The following is an 18,178-nucleotide window of genomic DNA, read 5'->3' as shown; positions in this document are numbered from 1 at the left end:
CCCTGCAATTGCTCCAAGGAAAAGAAAACCTCCTGTCCTCAAAGTCCTTTCAGTTGCCGGGACGCGTCTCAGTGAGAGTGGGAAGGCCATCTGGCAGGTTTCTCCCCTTGTCTCTGCCTTTCCCTCCCTGCCCCTGTCCTTAGATTGCAATGCTCCCCTCCCGCCCCACCCCCGCCCCACCCTTTGGGGTCAGAGGCTCGCCCCACAGTCTGAGCTGCACCTTTGCTAATTCTCGCCTGCTGCCTAAGCCCCTCATTTTAGTGCAACAAAATGACACACGGGACCTCGAGGTTGAAGAGTCATGCCAGAAGCAGTCAACACGGAGCCAAGGAGGAAGGTTCTGCTTCATGTCAACCCTGGGGCTCCATCAACTGTCCTGTTCACTCAAGGTCATTATGGAAAGTCAAGCAGGCCTTGTCATCCAGGAGTCACCGGGGAATAAATAGCACTGGGACATTTTTCTATGCAGCTGCAACACCCACACACCTCACTCCACAGCAGCACTTAGAGGTTCTGGAAGTCCTGGCTCCCTAACCTGGGGTAGGAGTATAGGCAGGGACAAAATGGGATTGGGGCAGGGGTGGGGCGGGGGAAATCTAGGATGCAGGGGCCTCACCCAGCCTGATGGCCCCGAAGAAGGTGGTGTGCTTGCTCATGTTGATGGAGATGTCAGCGTGCACCATCTTCACGGCAATCTTCTGCCATGCTTTGAGAAGGCAGATGCCTGCCATGTAACAAGTGGTGTAGTTGGTTTTGCCTGTCTTGATACAGTGGATGCACTTCAGGAAAGGTTTCTCGTCCACCACCACCTCATAGCTGGCAAAGTCAGTGAAGTTAATGTAGTATACCTGGAGGAGAGGAAACGAGAAGGGATTGGGGGTGAGCAGAAGGAGAGGGTGGGCTCTCCCTAGTGACCAGCAGATGCGACCTGCTCACGCAAGCTGCCACTGCACCTCTTGAAGGCAAGCTAGTCACCCAACAGGACAGGAGGGACAACGGGCTTATTTGCTGTCCTGCCTCGCCTCCATTGGGCTCAGGGGGTTAAGCAAACCTTTCTTTCAACAGCACCCGGGTGGGAGACTCTGTGAGAGCCAGAACCACGCCTCATTCACCCCTTTACCTCCCCCAGAGCCCCCTTTCCGCCCCCTGCCCTCCTTGGCCCTGGCGTGAAGCACAGTTCTCGGCACACATTAGGTGCTGGATCAGTGCTACAGACACAAACGAATGCGAATCAACTTCCAGCCCCAGGGACCATTTGTAGATAAACTTAGCAGTTAGTGATTCCCCAGAGAGGGCATAGGAACAATTTGTGAGTTCTTCAGTTCTCTCTGCTTGCACACCGCTTCCCTGCGGCTGAATTTCTCTCACTGATTCTCTCAGTGCCCCTTGGTGCTCTCGTCTGATGATTGAGGAAACAGATACAGAGGGATGGAGAGCTATCCATCACAAATGAGATAAAGAATGTGGAAGGGTAAAACTAACTTCGTGGTCAGAAGGACGTGTTAAGCTGTGTTCAGTGGCATGATGTCCAGGGCATTTTTCCAGTTTGTGTGGGGTACAAGGCCTGAAACCACTCCCAGTTCTATCCCAGGCCCAGAAAATTAATATTTCTCTTCTTCACTAGCCGTATCCTTCATACCCCACCCCAAGCTTTGATCCCCACCCCCCACCAAATGGCACTTAGGACATTGGGATCATACCCCTGGGGACTGGGACACTCATCTGTTGCCCTAAATCACTTTATGGAAAGCTGCTCCCACCACAGGCTGTTCAGGAGGCTGCAGTGTATTCAGGTGCCATACAGTTTCTTGGGTCAGGACCCAAGCTGTGCCAAGATGCTCAGTAGGCTCAGCAAATGCTCGTGAACCCACCTTCTCTGACCACTCTACTGGGAGACCCTTCTTCTGGCTTCATCGTCTTTCTGTGCATCCACCTGCTTGCTGCCCGCCCCTCAGAAGCCCCAGCCTCAAGGCTCGTCCACCTCTAGCTCTGAGGAACCACCCTATTGGAGACAAACAACAGGGGTGGAAGTGGATGGGCACTGGTCGACCTGGGGAGTGGGCCCCGGACCAGGACGAGGACAAAAACAGAGGGAGAAAAGGGCTGGGAGAACAACAGCAGGAAGGAGGCAAGAATGACAGAGAAACAGAAAGGTATAGAAACAAATGGGAGAAAGAAGAAGGAAACACAGAGATCTTTTTGAGGTGGAGAGAAGGTCCAGAGGCACACACTCACTCTTCATTATAAAGCCAGTAACGTGGGGGGAAGGGGTTCTCAGCAGCCCTGGAACTGACTTTCAAAGAATATGCTAAGGCAGAGTTCAAGTTTGGCAGTAGAATCAAACAACTTAGTGGGGGAAAATAGGTCCTGGGGCTCTGTAGGAGGGAATCAGATGGCAGGGTGTGGGCACAGCTCTCACAATACAATCTAACAAAATTAGAGGTGATGGGCCTTTTTTCAGTTTTTCAATCATATCTGGCTAGGAAAAAAAAAAACTTGATAGCCCCCTCTCTCTTTCCTCCCTCTTTTCAACTCCTTCCCAGTACGGCCCCACCCCCTCCCACCCAAAGCAGGACATTAGCCATTGGCTGGTCTGGGCTGGCTCCACAGTGCCTCTCTGTGGCCTGTACCAGATCTGCATTCTGGATATAAGAAGAGTTAGGCCTGAGACCATACTCACTTCTACCTGACTATAGATGAAGTAAGTGCCATCCACCAGTACCTCCAACTCCCCACTGCGGAGGTGTAGCTTAAACACCTTGGAGTTCATGGTGATGTGAGACCAATCATTGAGCATTCCACCTGAAAGATCTTAGTATGAGAGAAAGGCAGTCACTCAGTACATGTCAGAATTATCTGGGCAATAAACACAAGAAATATCAAGCTGTACACAACCCTCAGCCCCATCCCAATACAACCTGCATAGCCCAGGAGGCCAGGCACTATGGAGTATGTAGTTTCCTTAAAAATCCAAAACTCATTAGAACCATATGATCCAGCAGTCCCAATACTGGGCACATACAATGAGAAACCCATAATTCAAAAATAGTGAAATAACACACTGTACTTTACAGCACGGTTTACAATAGCCAAGACATGAAAGCAACCTAAGTATCCATTGGTGGATGGATAGATAAAGAGTATATGGCACATATATAAACTGGAAAATTACTCATCCATATTAGGAAAAGAAATTGAGTTATTTGTAGTGATGTGAATGGACTTAGAATCTGTGGTACACAGTGAAAAAGTCAGAGCGAGAAAACCAAAAACCGTATGCTAACACATGTATGGAATCTAAAACAACAACAACCAGAAATATGGTTTTGATGAACCTAAGGTCAGAACATCAATAGAGAAGCTGATGTAAAGATGGACTTGAGGACATGAAGGGCAAGAGTAGCACTGACATATGTACACTACCAAACATAAAATAGATAGCTGATGGGAGGCAGTGGCATACCACAGGGACATCAGCTCAGTGCCTCGTGACAATCCAGAGGGATGGGATAAGGAGTGTGGGAGGGAGAGTAAAAGGTGGAGGGGATTTGGGGATATAGGTATATATATAGCTGATTCCCTTTGTTATCAAGCAGAAATTTACACAGCATTGTGAAGCAAATATACTTCTATAAAGGTGTTAGTAAAAAATCATACCAGAAAAGATTGAAATAGAAACTAGAAATATAGCAAGATCGATTAAACTAAAAGATGGTTCTTTCAGAAAATTAACAAAATTGATAAATCGTGGGTCAGCCTCATCAAGAAGAAAACAAGGGGATTCAAGTCAATGAAATTAATAATAAAAAACCCCGAGATATTACAACTGATGATGCAGAATTGCAAAGGATTATAGAGACTTCCTAAAACAGCTAGATGCCAATATAATCGACAACATGGAAGAGATGGACAAATTCTTAGGATGATACAAACTTCGAAGACTGAACCAGAGGGAAATAGAAAACATACTCCAACAAATCACAAATAATGAAGTGGAAAGAGTGACTTAATATCTTCCAAAAAACAAAAGTCCAGGTGGATGGCTTCACAGGAGAATTCAATCCAACATTCAGGGAACAGGGTACACCCATTATTCTTAAACCCTTCCCAAAAATTTCAGACAGAGGAACACTTCCAAATTCGTTCTAACAGGCAACCATCACCCTGACAACAAAACCAGACAAACATATCACAAAAACGAAAATCACAGAATGGTATCACTGATTAACACAGATTCAAGAATCTTCAACCTAAAGTAGCAGAGAGAATCCTTAAAAGGATCATACACCAAGATTAAGTGAGATTTTTCACAAGGATGAAAGGATTCTTCAATGAACACACATCAATCCATGTGATACACCCTTTTAACAAATTGAAGGGTGATAACCATATGATAATATCAGTAGATGCAGAAAAATTTGACACAATTCAAAACCATTTTATTACCAAAAAAAAAAAAATCAGAAATTTGGCGGAGAGGGAACCTACTCAACATAATAAAGCTCATGTATGACAAATCCACAGCCACCATCATTTTCAAGGGTGAAAAACTGAAACTATTTCCCAAAAGATCACGAGCAAGACAAGGTTGCTCACTCTCACCACTCTTATTCAACATAGTTTTGGAAGTTTTAGCTCCAGCAATCAGAGAAGAAAAATAAATGAAAAGAATCCAAATTGGAAAGAAAGAATTGAAATTCTCACAGTTTGCAGACGACATGATACTATACGTATGGAATGCAAAAGAGGCTACCCAAATTCTACAAGAGCTAATCAATGAATTTTGTTAAGTAGCACGATGCAAAATCAATGCATAATAACCTCTTGTATTCCTATACACTAACAATGAAAACTCTGACAGAGAAACTAAGGAAACATTCCCTATTACCGTTGCAACATAAAGAATAAAACACCTAAGTAGAAACCTACATATGGAGACAAAAACCTCTATGTAGAAAACTATAAGACACTGATGAGAGAAATTAAGGACCATACAATCAGAGAGAGAGATACACAATGTTCTTGGATTGTAAGAATCAACATTGTAAAAAGGAGTATACAAAACAAAGCAATCTATACATTCAATGCAAACCCTACCAAAGTACCAATAGCATTTTTCAAAGAAGCACAAACAAAAATTTCACAGTTTATATGTAAATGTAAAAGAGCCCGAAGATTAAGAGCAAAATGAGAAAGAAATATGGAGCTGGAGGAATCAGGCTCCTTGGCTCCAGACTATACTCCAATGTTACAGTAACCAAGACAGTATGGTACTTACTCAAACACAGAAATATACTTCAGGGAACAGGAGAGAAAGCTGGGAGATGGGCCCAGGCACATATGGTGAACTTATCTGGGATAAAGGAGGCAAAAATATACAATGAAGAAAAGACAGTGTCTTCAATAGTGGTGCTGGGAAAACCGGACGGTTACATGTGAAAGAGTTAAATTAGAACACTTCCTAAAACCGTGCACAAAAATAGACTTCCTAAAACCGTACACAATAATGGATTAAAGACATAAATGGAGGGCTAGACAATCTAAAACTCTTTGAGGAAACACTAGGCAGAACACTTTATGACATAAATCACAGCAAGTTCCCTTTGACCAACCTCCTAGAGAAATGGATATGAAAATAAAACAAAAAAATAGGACAAAATGAAACTTAAAAGCTTTGGCCCAGCAAAGAAAACCATAAAGAGGTCAAAAAGAAAACCCTCAGTATGGGAGAAAATATTTGCAAACGATTCAATGGACAAAGGATTAATCTCCAAACTTTACAAGCAGCTCATGCAGCTCAATATCAAAAAAACAAAAAAACCCAATCCAAAAATGCGCAGAAGACCTGAATAGACATTTCTGTAAAGAAGACATACAGATTGCCAACAAACATATGAAACAATGCTCAACATCATTAATCATTAGAGAAATGCAAATCAAAACTACAATGATATATCATCTCACACCAGTCAGAATGGCCATCATCAAACAATCTACAAACAATGGACAGGGTGTGGAGAAAAGGGAACACTCTTGCACTGTTGGTGAGAATGTAAAGTGATACAGCCACTATGGAGAACAGTATGGAGGTTCCTTAAAAAACTAAAAATAGAACTACCATATGACCCAGCAATCCCACTACTGGGCATATAGCCTGAGAAAACCATAATTCAAAAAGAGTCATGTAGCAAAATGTTCATGGGAGCTCTATTTACAATAGCCAGGACATGGAAGCAACCTATGTGTCCATAAACAGATGAATGGATAAAGAAGATGTGTCACATATGTACAATGGAATATTATTCAGCCATAAAATGAAACAAAATTGAGTTATTTGTAGTGAGGTGGATGAACCTAGAGTCTGTCATACAGAGTGAAGTAAGTCAGAAAGAGAAAAACAAATACCATATGCTAACACATATATATGGAATCTAAAAAGCAAACAAAAAATGGTCATGAAGAACCTAAGGGCAAGATGGCAGTAAAGACACAGATCTACTAGAGAATGGACTTGAGGAAAAGGTGAGGGGGAAGGGTAAGCTGGCACAAAGTGAGAGAGTGTCATGGACATATATACACTACCAAATATAAAATAGATAGCTAGTGGGAAGCAGCCGCATAGACCAGGGAGATCATCTCGGTGCTTTGTGACCACCTAGATGGGTGGGATAGGACGGTGGGGAGGAGGAAGAAGCAAGAGGGAAGATATATTTGGATATATGTATATGTATAACTGATTCACTTTGTTATAAAGCAGAAAGTAGCACACCATTGTAAAGCAATTATACTCCAATAAAGATGTTTAAAAATAATGCATTGTTATAACTATCACTTGTAAATGTCAAGTTTTTACTACTTTTTATCCAGAAGAAATTTCTTAACGTAATAATTTCAGTTTAGTGAATTATTTAACATATATCTTGAATTAGATATTTGTATTGCTAATTTTCCTTTCATGTTACTAGTATTCACGATCAAGCACTCTTCTTGATGAAAATCGAATTGAGGATTTGTCTTTGCTCTACCAACTGTTTAGTAGGGTAGAATGTAGAGTGCAAGTTCTTCTCCAATGCTGGATTAATTATATAAAGGTATTAATACAGACAAGCTGTCATTAAAATCAATTTAGATTACTTATGCTTTATTTTTCTTCTTTAATAATATATAGCACATTTTCTATTTAAAAGTTTTTGTTTTTTCCTTTAAGAACGGTTTATTAACTTGAAATTTGTGAGGTATCTATATCCCAAACATTTATTCAACTCATTTTTCTTCTCTGTGTCTAGCAGCTTTTTTTAAAAAAAATTTATGGCTGTGTTGGTCTTTGTTTTTGTGCGAGGGCTTTCTCTAGTTGTGGCAAGTGGGGGCTACTCTTCGTCGCGGTGCGAGGGCCTCTCACTATCGCGGCCTCTCTTGTTGTGGAGCACAAGCTCCAGACATGCAGGCTCAGCAATTGTGGCTCACGGGCCCAGTTGCTCCGTGGCATGTGGGATCTTCCCAGACCAGGGCTCGAACCCATGTCCCCTGCATTGGCAGGCGGACTCTCAACCACTGCGCCACCAGGGAAGCCCTCTAGCAGCTTTTGAATCCAAGTAATACTTGCTTTTTGGGGTAGGAAGTATGAGAACATTATTTATTTGTGTAACATCTTATTTTTTTCCCACGTCACATTTCATTTCCCCCCTCACGTTTTTATTATTTAATTAACAGTGACAATTTGTCATTGATAGACGCGGTCAAAGACAAATTGTCTCAAAGAAGCAGAGAGGAGTGGAGAATTTCATATCCTGAGGAAGAGGAAAGGAGGTACCCACAAGCTTTCCGCTCAATGTTTTTTAATCAATAATAAACCAATTAATTCATTTCTAAGTGGTAAACACAAAGAGCATAAAATTTATCATTTTAACTATTTCAAAGTGTGCAATTCAGTGACAATCATTATATACATGCATACAAACAAACCAACAGGCAGACAGATAGACAATAGATTAGTAGATGCTAAGGGCTGAGAAGAGAAGACAAAATGAATGAGTTAATGGGTACTGAGTTGCACAAACATAATCACTATTTTGCTCTCAATACATTCATCACTCACCACAGAAAACATGGTACCCATTAAGTACTCATTCCCTTTATTTTCTCCCTGGAGCCCTTGGCAACTATTAATCTACTTTCTTTGTATATCGGTTTGTCTCTTGTGGAAATTTACTATAAATAGAGTCATAAACTGCATGGTCTTTTGTTCCTTAATTCTTTCACTTAGCCTGATCTTTCATTCTTTTTAGTGGTTGAACAATACTCCATTCTGTGTCTCTGCCACATTTTGTTTACCCATTTTCAGAAGACGCATGCTTGGATTGTTCTCACCTTTGGTTTTCACCTTTTCTTTTGGGTATTATTAAGAGTTCTGGTACGAAAATTACATGTAAGGCTTTTTTTTTTTTTTGAATTCCTGTTTTTAGTTCTTTTTAGTAACACTCAGAAATTGAATGGGATCATACTCTAAGTAGGGGAATTGCTGCATCATAGTGTAGTTGTGCATTCATCAAACTTTTCCAAAGAGCTGCACCATATTTTATTGTTACCAGCACTACGTTCCCTTTTCTTCTATTTGTTGAAAGAGTTTAAGAAACATTGGTTTTCTTTAAATTTTCTTTAAAGTTTTCTTTAAATCTTCAATGGATTTTGCTGGTAAAGCCATCTGGTTCTGTGCTTTTCTTTGCTTGGAGGTTTTTCATAACTGATTTAGTCTTTTTACTTGTTACAGGTATTTTCATCTCTTTTTTTTTTTTTTTAGTTTGGTAGATGTCATGCTTTTTGAAATGAGTCCTTATTATTTGGATTATCTCAGTGATAGTGTATAATTGCTCATTGTTTTGACTAGCATCTTCCCATTACCCCCAAACCCAGCTAGGATTTTTATGGTTTCATGTCTTCTATTAGTTGATTGTGTATGGGTGGTTTTATTTATGGGGTCTTATTTCTGCTCCATTGACATACTTGTGTTTTTTTATGCCACTAGTATACTGTTTTGATTACTGTTTCTTTGTAATATGGTTTGAAATCAGAAAGTGTAATACCTGCACTTTTGTTCTTCATCAGGATTGTGTGGGGTCTCAGGGTTTTTGTAATTCCATATGAACATTAATATTGTTCTTTCTGTTTCTGTGAAAAATGCCATTTGAATTTCAATAAGGAGCCAATTAAATCTACATATGGCTGTGTAGTATGAACATGTTAATAATATTAATTCTTCCAATCTATGAACACAAGGTAGTTTTCCAGTTATTTGTGTACATTTGCACATTGTACAAAGTAGGTTAGTAGTTGCCAAGGGCTCCAGGGGGGAAATAAAGGGAATGAGTACTCAATGGGTACCGTGTTTTCAGTGGGGAGTGATGAATGTATTCAGAGCAATACATCCATATTTGTGTCTTCAATTTCTTTCACTAATGTCATTATTTCCAGTGTGTAGATTTTTACCTCCTAAGTTGCATTTATTCCTAAGTATTTGTTTTGATGCTATTGTAAATGGGATTGTTTTCTTTATTTCCTTTTCAGATAATTCATTGTTTGTATATAGAATGCAACTGATTTGTGTATGTTGAATTTGTATTCTGAAACTTATTTTTTACTCTTTTGAATTGATTTCAAATGACTGGTCTTGAGTTCAGTGATTCTTTCTTATGCTTGATTGACTCTGTAGTGAAGCTCTCTAATGAATTTTTCATATCAGATATTATATTCTTCAGTTTCAGGAATTCTGTTTCTTCGTTTTTTTTAATGTTTCTGTATTGTGTTGAACATCTTACGTTGCTCATGTAATTTTTCCTAGATTTGTTTACTATGTTTTCTTCTTGTTCACTGAACACTCCAGGAAGATTATTCTGAATTCTTCTACAGTCAGTTCATAGTTCTCCCTTTCTTTACAGTGGCTATTGTAGCTTTATTAATTTTATTTTGTGCTGTTGTGTGTCCCTGATTTCTTCTGATCCTTTTATCCTTGCATGATGCCTGCATATTGGAATACGTGGTTATGTCTTCCAGAGTTTACAAGTTTGCAGAGAGAGAACATCACCAGTCAGTCCAGGCTGCGTTTCTGGACAGGCTGGCTGGTAGTGTCCATGGGTGGACAGGGCTTACTGCTTGGGTCTCTGATTGAATAAGGTCACTTCCCACAATCTGAAGTCAAGTGAGGCTGCAGCATGGATGTGAAGCAGGGCAGGACCACTGACCGTCTGTTCCAGCTGGCCTGCTGGGTAGGCTTCCTGGGCAGAACATTGTGTGGGTCCTTTGTTAGGTAGTGCTACTTGCTAGATTGTTTGGTTGGATGGTACTGCATACTGGGCTCCATGTATAGGAAGACCACTGGTTGGGATCTGTAGTCAGACGGGACTTACAACTGCTTTTGGTTGGATGGGACCTCAAGCTATGTTGCTTGGTTTGGTGGTACCACTGCAGGTTCTGCCCTGCACTTGGATAGTCTGGGATGGGGCTGCTGTCTATGCTTGGGCAAAGTTGCTAGCCTGACTTCCAAATCAGGTGGACAGGCTGGGGTTACCAGCTGGGTTTTGTGATTGTGTAAGGGCAGAGGCTGTGCTGTGTGGTCAGGCTTCCTGTTTGTGTGGGGCTAGTGGCAAAATTTTGCCCAGGTGAGCTACAGGCTGGGCTTCCCCACCAGGGTTAGACCACTGGTTTGTGACCTGAGCTGTGCAGAACTGCCGATCCTTGTTTCTGCTCCTGTGGAGCCACCAGCTAGTTTCTGTGCTTGGGTGGAAGTGCTGGCTGGGTTTCTGACTGGACAACATTGCTGGCAGGGATGCAGTGCCACTGACATCACAACAGTGAGGAGGCAGAAAGAAGTGTCTTCCTGGGGATACCTTGGAACATTGAGAAAGCTAGATGTCTGTCTTCAGTCTCTCTTTTTTTTTTTCCACTGGAGAAGCTGTAGTCCCAGGTAACCCTCTCAGTTTGTGCCTTGTGGGTCTGGGGAACAGGTGATGCAATCAGTGTGAGATTGCTGGTTTTATCATTCTAATGGGTCATTTTTCAATTTGTTTTGCCCCGAGGGGATCTTCAGCCCCATGTCAGGGGTTTTTGGGATTTCACAAAGGCAGTCTTACCTGTGGATGGTTGCTAATCCATATTTTTGAGTATGGATACTACAGCGTTGGACCACATATTTCAGTCGTGCTTATGTCACTCTTATTTGTCAGTTTTCTTGGTCTATGACACATTTGGTTTCATTGATTCTTTGGATTTTTCTGTTGTCTGCATTTTCTGTGTTTCCTGTCTGATCTTTTCTATTTCCTTTATGGGCTAGCTTTTCTTTGGTTTATTCTTATCTATGTGTTGTGTTGTGAAGTTAGATTTTTGATTTGAGATCATCTTTTGTACAACTGTAAATTCCCCTTTGACCCTACTCGTGTCATTTTATCTTTTTGTGTATTGTTTTCATTTTCATTTGTATCTAAGCAGTTTAAAATTCTCCATGTGATTTTTTTCTTTGACCCATTGCCTGTTTGAGTGTGTTGATTTTTACATATTTGTGATTTTCTAGCTGATTTTTTTCTGAAAATACTTCTCATTTCTTTCCATTTTGCTCAGATAATATACTTTAAATGATTTCAGACTTTTGAAGATTATTGAGCTTAGTATTGTGACCTAAAATATAATCCATCCTGGCAACGTTTCAAGGACATTTAAGGAAAATAGGTATTCTGATATTGTTGAGTGGAGAGTTTATATATATTATAGTTTATAATGCTGTTCACATTTTCTGTTTATCACTGTCTACTTGTTCTATTGATAATTTAAAGTTGGCTATTGAAATATTCAACTGTTAGTACAGAATGGTCTCATTCTACCCTCATTTTTGTTACTTTTTGCTTCATATTTTTAAAGGTTCTATTTTTAGGTGTCCATGTTTATAATTGTTATATCTTCTTGGTGAATTGTCTCTTTTAAATATTTAGTGCTTTATTTTTCTCTTGTAACAAAGATTACTTTGTCTGATGGGTTAGCCACTATAATACTCTTTTGGTTATAATTATTTGTGTCACTGGATCAAAAGTGAGTTCAAAGAGGTGGATCCTGTTTTTTTTTAAATTTATTCTGCCAATCTCTGCCTTTCAGTTGGATAGTTTATTCCATGTAGACTTAAAGTAATTACTGAAAAGACTTCTGCTATTTTACTATTCATTTTTTATATGTTTTATATGTTTATTGTTCCTCTGTTTCTTTTTCATTCCTGTCGTCTTTTGTGGTTTATTTTCTTTGTTTTATAGTGTACTCCTTGGGTTCCTGCCTCATGTTGTTTTCTGTATATTTTAAATTTTTTTTTTAGTGGTTAACTTCCACATTGCAATTTATGTGTTCAGTTTATAAAAGTACAGTATGAATTAATAACAAGTTAGGTACAACTTATATAAAAGTTCTGCTTCTGTTTAAAACATTTTTCTTCTTTTATGTTTTAGTCACACATTAACATCTTTATACATATGTGTCCACTAATATAGATTTATATTTATATTTATTGTTTAATGCATCATTTCTTAAAACATATATGATAAAAGGAGTTATAAACTGCAAAGTATATTCAACTTTATATTTACCTATGTAAATATATTTACTAGTGGTTTGTTTTTTTCCATATAGCTTCAAATTACATACTGTCTTTTTCCTTTTATTTAAACCCCAAAGACCCCTGGAGTATTTCTTGTAGGACAGATCTACTAGCAAAGAACACTCTCACAGTTTCTTTATCTGGTTATTTCTTAATTTTCCTTCCTTTTGAAGAATGGTTTTGCTGGATATAGAATTTTAGATACAGTTTTCTCTACCAAAATTTTTTTACTTCCATAGTTTCTGATGGCTTTTAACATTAGTGAGCATCCATTGTATGTGAATTCCTTCTCCCTTACTGCTTTTAATACTATTTGACCCGTTGAGAGGGAGATGGTAATTAAGAAATATCAGGATGTTCTCATATTTTAATTTCAGTTTCGTTCACCGTTAACCTGGTGTTTTTAAGTTTCTGATTGGATTCTAGAATTCAAAAAATTTATACTGATAACTTACTCATTGCTTTAATGCAATGAAATGGAGTATAGGGTTCCCTTTTGCACTTTTGCTAAACCTTTCAAGTTTCGTATTTTTTCAGATACTTTCTTCTAGTATTTATCTCTGTGAATGTAATATGCTTATGGTCCTTTTTTGATTTATTCTTTAGGCATCATAGACTTCCATTTCTGATTCTCTAGTCTTTCTTTTGTTGTACTTTTCTCATCTAAATTCTTTTGGTTTAATTTTGGTATTGTTTCCTTTCTTTTCTTTTCTTTTTTTTTAAATCAGTCATCAATTTTATACACATCACTGTATACATGTCAATCGCAATCGCCCAATTCAGCACACCACCATCCCCACTCCACCATGGTTTCCCCCCCTTGGTGTCCATATGTTTGTTCTCTACATCTGTGTCTCAACTTCTGCCCTGAAAACTGGTTCATCTGTACCATTTTTCTAGGTTCCACATGTATGTGTTAATATACGATACTTGTTTTTCTCTTTCTGACTTACTTCACTCTGTACAACAGTCTCTAGATCCATCCACATCTCAACAAATGACTCAATTTCGTTCCTTTTTATGGCTGAGTAATATTCCATTGTATATATGTACCACAACTTCTTTATCTATTCATCTGTCGATGGGCATTTAGGTTGCTTCCATGACCTGGCTATAGTGAATAGTGCTGCAATGAACATTGGGGTGCATGTGTCATTTTGAATTACGGTTTTCTCTGGGTATATGCCCAGTAGTAGGATTGCTGGGTCATATGGTAATTCTATTTTTAGTTTTTAAAGGAACTTCCATATTGTTCCCCATAGTGGCTCTATCAATTTAGATTCCCACCAACAGTGCAAGAGGGTTCCCTTTTCTCCACACCCTCTACAGCATTTGTTGTTTGTAGGTTTTCTGATGATGCCCATTCTAACTGGTGTGAGGTGATACCTCATTGTAGTTTTGATTTGCATTTCTCTAATAATTAGTGATGTTGAGCATCTTTTCATGTGCTTCTTGTCCATCTGTATGTCTTCTTTGGAGAAATGTCTATTTAGGTCTTCTGCTCATTTTTAGATTGGGTTGTTTGTTTCTTTAATATTGAGCTGAATGGGCTGTTTATATATTTTGGAGATTAATCTTTTGTCCGTTGATTCATTTGCAAATATTTTCTCCCCTTCTGAGGGTTGTCTTTTCGTCTTCTTTATGGTTTCCTTTGCTGTGCAAAAGCTCTGAAGTTTCATTAGGTCCCATTTGTTTATTTTTGTTTTTATTTCCATTACTCTAGGAGGTGGATCAAAAAATATCTTGCTTTGATTTATGTCAAAGAGTGTTCTTCCTATGTGTTCTTCTAAGAGTTTTATAGTGTCCAGTCTTACATTTAGGTCTCTAATCCATTTTAAGTTTATTTTTGTGTATGGTGTTAGGGAGTATTCTAATTTCATTCTTTTACATGTACCTGTCAAATTTTCCCAGCACCACTTATTGAAAAGACTGTCTTTTCTCCATTGTATACCTTTGTCTCCTTTATCATAGATTAGTTGACCATAGGTACGTGGGTTTATCTCTGGGTTTTCTATCTTGTTCCATTGATCTATGTTTCTGTTTTTGTGCCAGTACCATATTGTCTTGATTACTGTAGCTTTGTAATATAGTCAGAAGTCAGGGAGTCTGATTCCTCCAGCTCTGTTTTTTTCCCTCAAGACTGCTTTGGCTATTCCAGGTCTTCTGTGTCTCCATACAAATTTTACGATAATTTGTTCTAGTTTCGAAAAAAATGCCATTGGTAATTTGCTAGGGAGTGCATTGAATCTGTAGATTGCTTTGAGTAGTATAGTCATTTTCACAATATTGATTTTTCCAATCCAAGAACATGGTATATCTCTCCATATGTTGGTATCATCTTTAACTTCTTTTATCAGTGTCTTAGAGTTTTCTGCATACAGGTCTTTTGTCTCCCTAGGTAGGTTTATTCCTAGGTATTTTATTCTTTTTGTTGCAATGGTAAATGGGAGTGTTTCTATAATCTCGCTTTCAGATTTTTCATCATTAGTGTATAGGAATGCAAGAGATTTCTGTGCATTCATTTTGTATCCTGCTACTTTACCAAATTCATTGATTAGCTCTAGTAGTTTTCTGGTGGCATCTTTAGGATTCTTTATGTATAGTATCATGTTATCTGCAAACAGTGACAGTTTTACTTTTTCTTTACCAATTTGTATTACTTTTATTTCTTTTTCTTCTCTGATTGCTGTGGCTAGGCCTTCCAAAACTACGTTGAATAATACAGGTGAGAGTGGACATCCTTGTCTCATTCCTGATCTTAGAGGAAATGTTTTCAGTTTTTCACCTTTGAGAATGATGTTTGTTGTGGGTTTGTTGTATATGGCCTTTATTATGTTGAGGTAGTTTCCCTCTATGTCCAATTTCTGGAGAGTTTTTATCATAAATGGGTGTTGAATATTATCAAAAGATTTTTCTGCATCTAATGAGATGATCATATAGTTTTTATTCTTCAATTTGTTAATATGGTGTATCACAATGATTGATTTGCGTATATTGAAGAATCCTTGCATCCCTGGGATAAATCCCACTTGATCGTGATGTATGATCTTTTTAATGTGTTGTTGCATTGTGTTTGCTAGTATTTTGTTGAGGAATTTTGCATCTGTATTCATCAGTGATATTGGTCTGTAATTTTCTTTTTTTGTAGTGTCTTTGTCTGATTTTGGTATCAGGGTGATGGTTACCTCATAGAATGAGTTTGGGAATGTTCCTTCTTCTGCAATTTTTTGGAATAGTTTAAGAAGGATGGGTGTTAGCTCTTCTCTAAATATTTGATAGAATTCACCTGTGAAACCATCTGGTCCTGGAATTTTGTTTGTTGGCAGATTTTAAATCACAGTTTCAATTTCATTACTTGTCATTGGTCTGCTCATGTTTTCTGTTTCTTCCTGGTTCAGTCTTAGAAGGTTATACCTTTCTAATAATTTGTGCATTTCTTCCAGGTCGTCCATTTTACTGGCATAAAGTTGCTTGTAGTAGTCTCTTAGGATGCTTTGTATTTCTGAGGTGTCTGCTGTGACTTCTCCTTTTTCATTTCTAATTTGATTGATTTGAGTCCTCTCCCTCTTTTTTTGATGAGTCTGGCTAATGGTTGATCAATTTTGTTTATCTTCTCAAAGAACCAGCTTTTTGTTTTATTGATCTTTGCTACTGTCTTCTTTGTTTCTATTTCATTTATTTCCACTCTGATGTTTATGATTTCTTTCCTTCTGCTAACTTTGGGTTTTGTTTTTTCTTCTTTCTCTAGTTCTTTAGGAGTAAGGTTAGATTGTTTACTTGAGATTTTTCTTGTTTCTTTAGGTAAGCTTGTATAGCTATAAACTCCCCTCTTAGAACTGCTTTTGCTGCATCCCATAGGTTTTGGATCGTTGTGTTTTCATTGTCATTTGTCTCTAGGCCTGTTTTGATTTCCTCTTTGATTTCTTCAGTGATCTCTTGGTTATTTAGTAACATATTGTTTAGCCTCCATGTGTTTGTGCTTTTCACGTTTTCTTCCCTGTAATTCATTTCTAATCTGATAACGTTGTGGTCAGAAAAGATGCTTGATATGAATTCAATTTTCTTAAATTTACTGAGGCTTGATTTGTGACCCAAGATGTGATCTATCCTGTAGAATGTTCCTTACGCATTTGAGAAGAACGTGTAATGTGCTGTTTTTGGATGGAATGTCCTATAAATATCAATTAAAATTATCTGGTCTATGGTGTCATGTAAAGCTTCAGTTTCCTTATTTATTTTCACTTTGGATGATCTGTACATTGGTGAAAGTGGGGTGTTAATGTCCCTTACTATTATTGTGTTACTGTCAATTTCCCGTTTTATGGTTGTTAGGATATACGTTATGTATTGAAGTGCTCCAATGTTGGGTTCATAAGTATTTGCATTTGTTATATCATCTTTTTGGTTTGATCCCTTGATCAGTATGTAGTGTCCTTCTTTGTTTCTTGTAATAGTCTTTATCTTAAAGTCTATTTCGTCAGATATGAGAATTGCTACTCCAGGTTTCCTTTGATTTCCATTTGCATGGAAAGTCTTTTTCCATCCCCTGACTTTCAGTTTGTAGGTGTCCCTAGGTCTAAAGTGGGTCTCTTCTAGACAGCATATATAACGGTCTTGTTTTTGTTATCCCTTTAGCCAGGCTATGTGTGTTGGTTGGAACATTTAATTCATTTACATTTAAGGTAATTATCAATATGTATGTTCCTGTTACCATTTTGTTAATTGTTTTTATTTGTTATTGAAGGTCTTTTCCTTCCTTTGTGTTTCCTCTCTAGAGAAGTTCCTTTGCCATTTGTTATAAAGCTGGTTTGGTGGTGCTGAATTCTCCTACGTCTCGTTTGTCTGTAAATTTTTAGTTTCTCCATTCAATCTCAATGAGATTCGTGCTGAATACAGTAACATTGCTTGTAAGTTTTTGTCTTTCATTCCTTTAAATATGTCCTGCCACACCCTACTGTCTTGCAGAATTTCTGTTGAATGATCAGCTGTTAACTTTATGGGGATTCCCTTGTATGGTATTTGTTGTTTTTCCCTTGCTGCTTTTAATATCTTTTCTTCGTATTTAATTTTTGATAGTTTGATGAATATGTGTCTTGGCATGTTTCTCCTTGGACTTATTCTGTATGGGACTCTCTGTGCTTCCTGAACTTGATTAACTATTTCCTTTCCCATATTAGAGAAGTTTTCAACTATAATCTTTACGAATATATTCTCAGTCCCTTTCTTTTTCTCTTCTTTTTCAGGGAACCATATAATTCGAATGTTGGTGCATTTAATGTTGTTCCTGATGTCTCTGAGGCTGTCCTCAGTTCCTTCCATTCGTTTTTCTTTTTTCTGCTCTGCAGTAGCTATTTGAGCTATGTTATCTTCTAGGTCACTTATCCATTCTTCCGCCTCAGTTTTTCAGCTAATGATCCCTTCTAGAGAATTTTTAATTTCATTTCTTGTGTTCTTCATTATTGTTTGTTTGCTCTTTAGTTCTTCTAGTTCCTTTTGAAACGTTTCTTATATTTTCTCTGTCTTATTTCCAAGATTTTGGATCGTCTTTCCTAT

The 18,178-nt window shown here is 38.2% G+C and overlaps 1 pseudogene across 1 annotated transcript in view; it reads left to right on the top strand.

Moving 5' to 3' along the window:
* The first annotated feature begins 10,205 nt into the window (after window positions 1–10,205).
* The window catches only part of LOC309653408 (heat shock transcription factor, Y-linked pseudogene), a 39,779-nt pseudogene continuing 31,806 nt past the window's right edge, over window positions 10,206–18,178 (top strand). The window contains exon 1 of the transcript in view: window positions 10,206–10,259. The product of the transcript in view is annotated as a heat shock transcription factor, Y-linked pseudogene (transcript). The remainder of the gene's footprint in view (window positions 10,260–18,178) is intronic.

Source organism: Balaenoptera physalus, assembly GCF_965194825.1.
Source record: "Balaenoptera physalus genome assembly, chromosome: Y".
NCBI classification, from domain to species: Eukaryota; Metazoa; Chordata; class Mammalia; order Artiodactyla; family Balaenopteridae; genus Balaenoptera; species Balaenoptera physalus.
The sequence above is the reverse complement of the archived record's forward strand: the minus strand, read 5'-3'. Positions and strand labels throughout refer to the sequence as shown.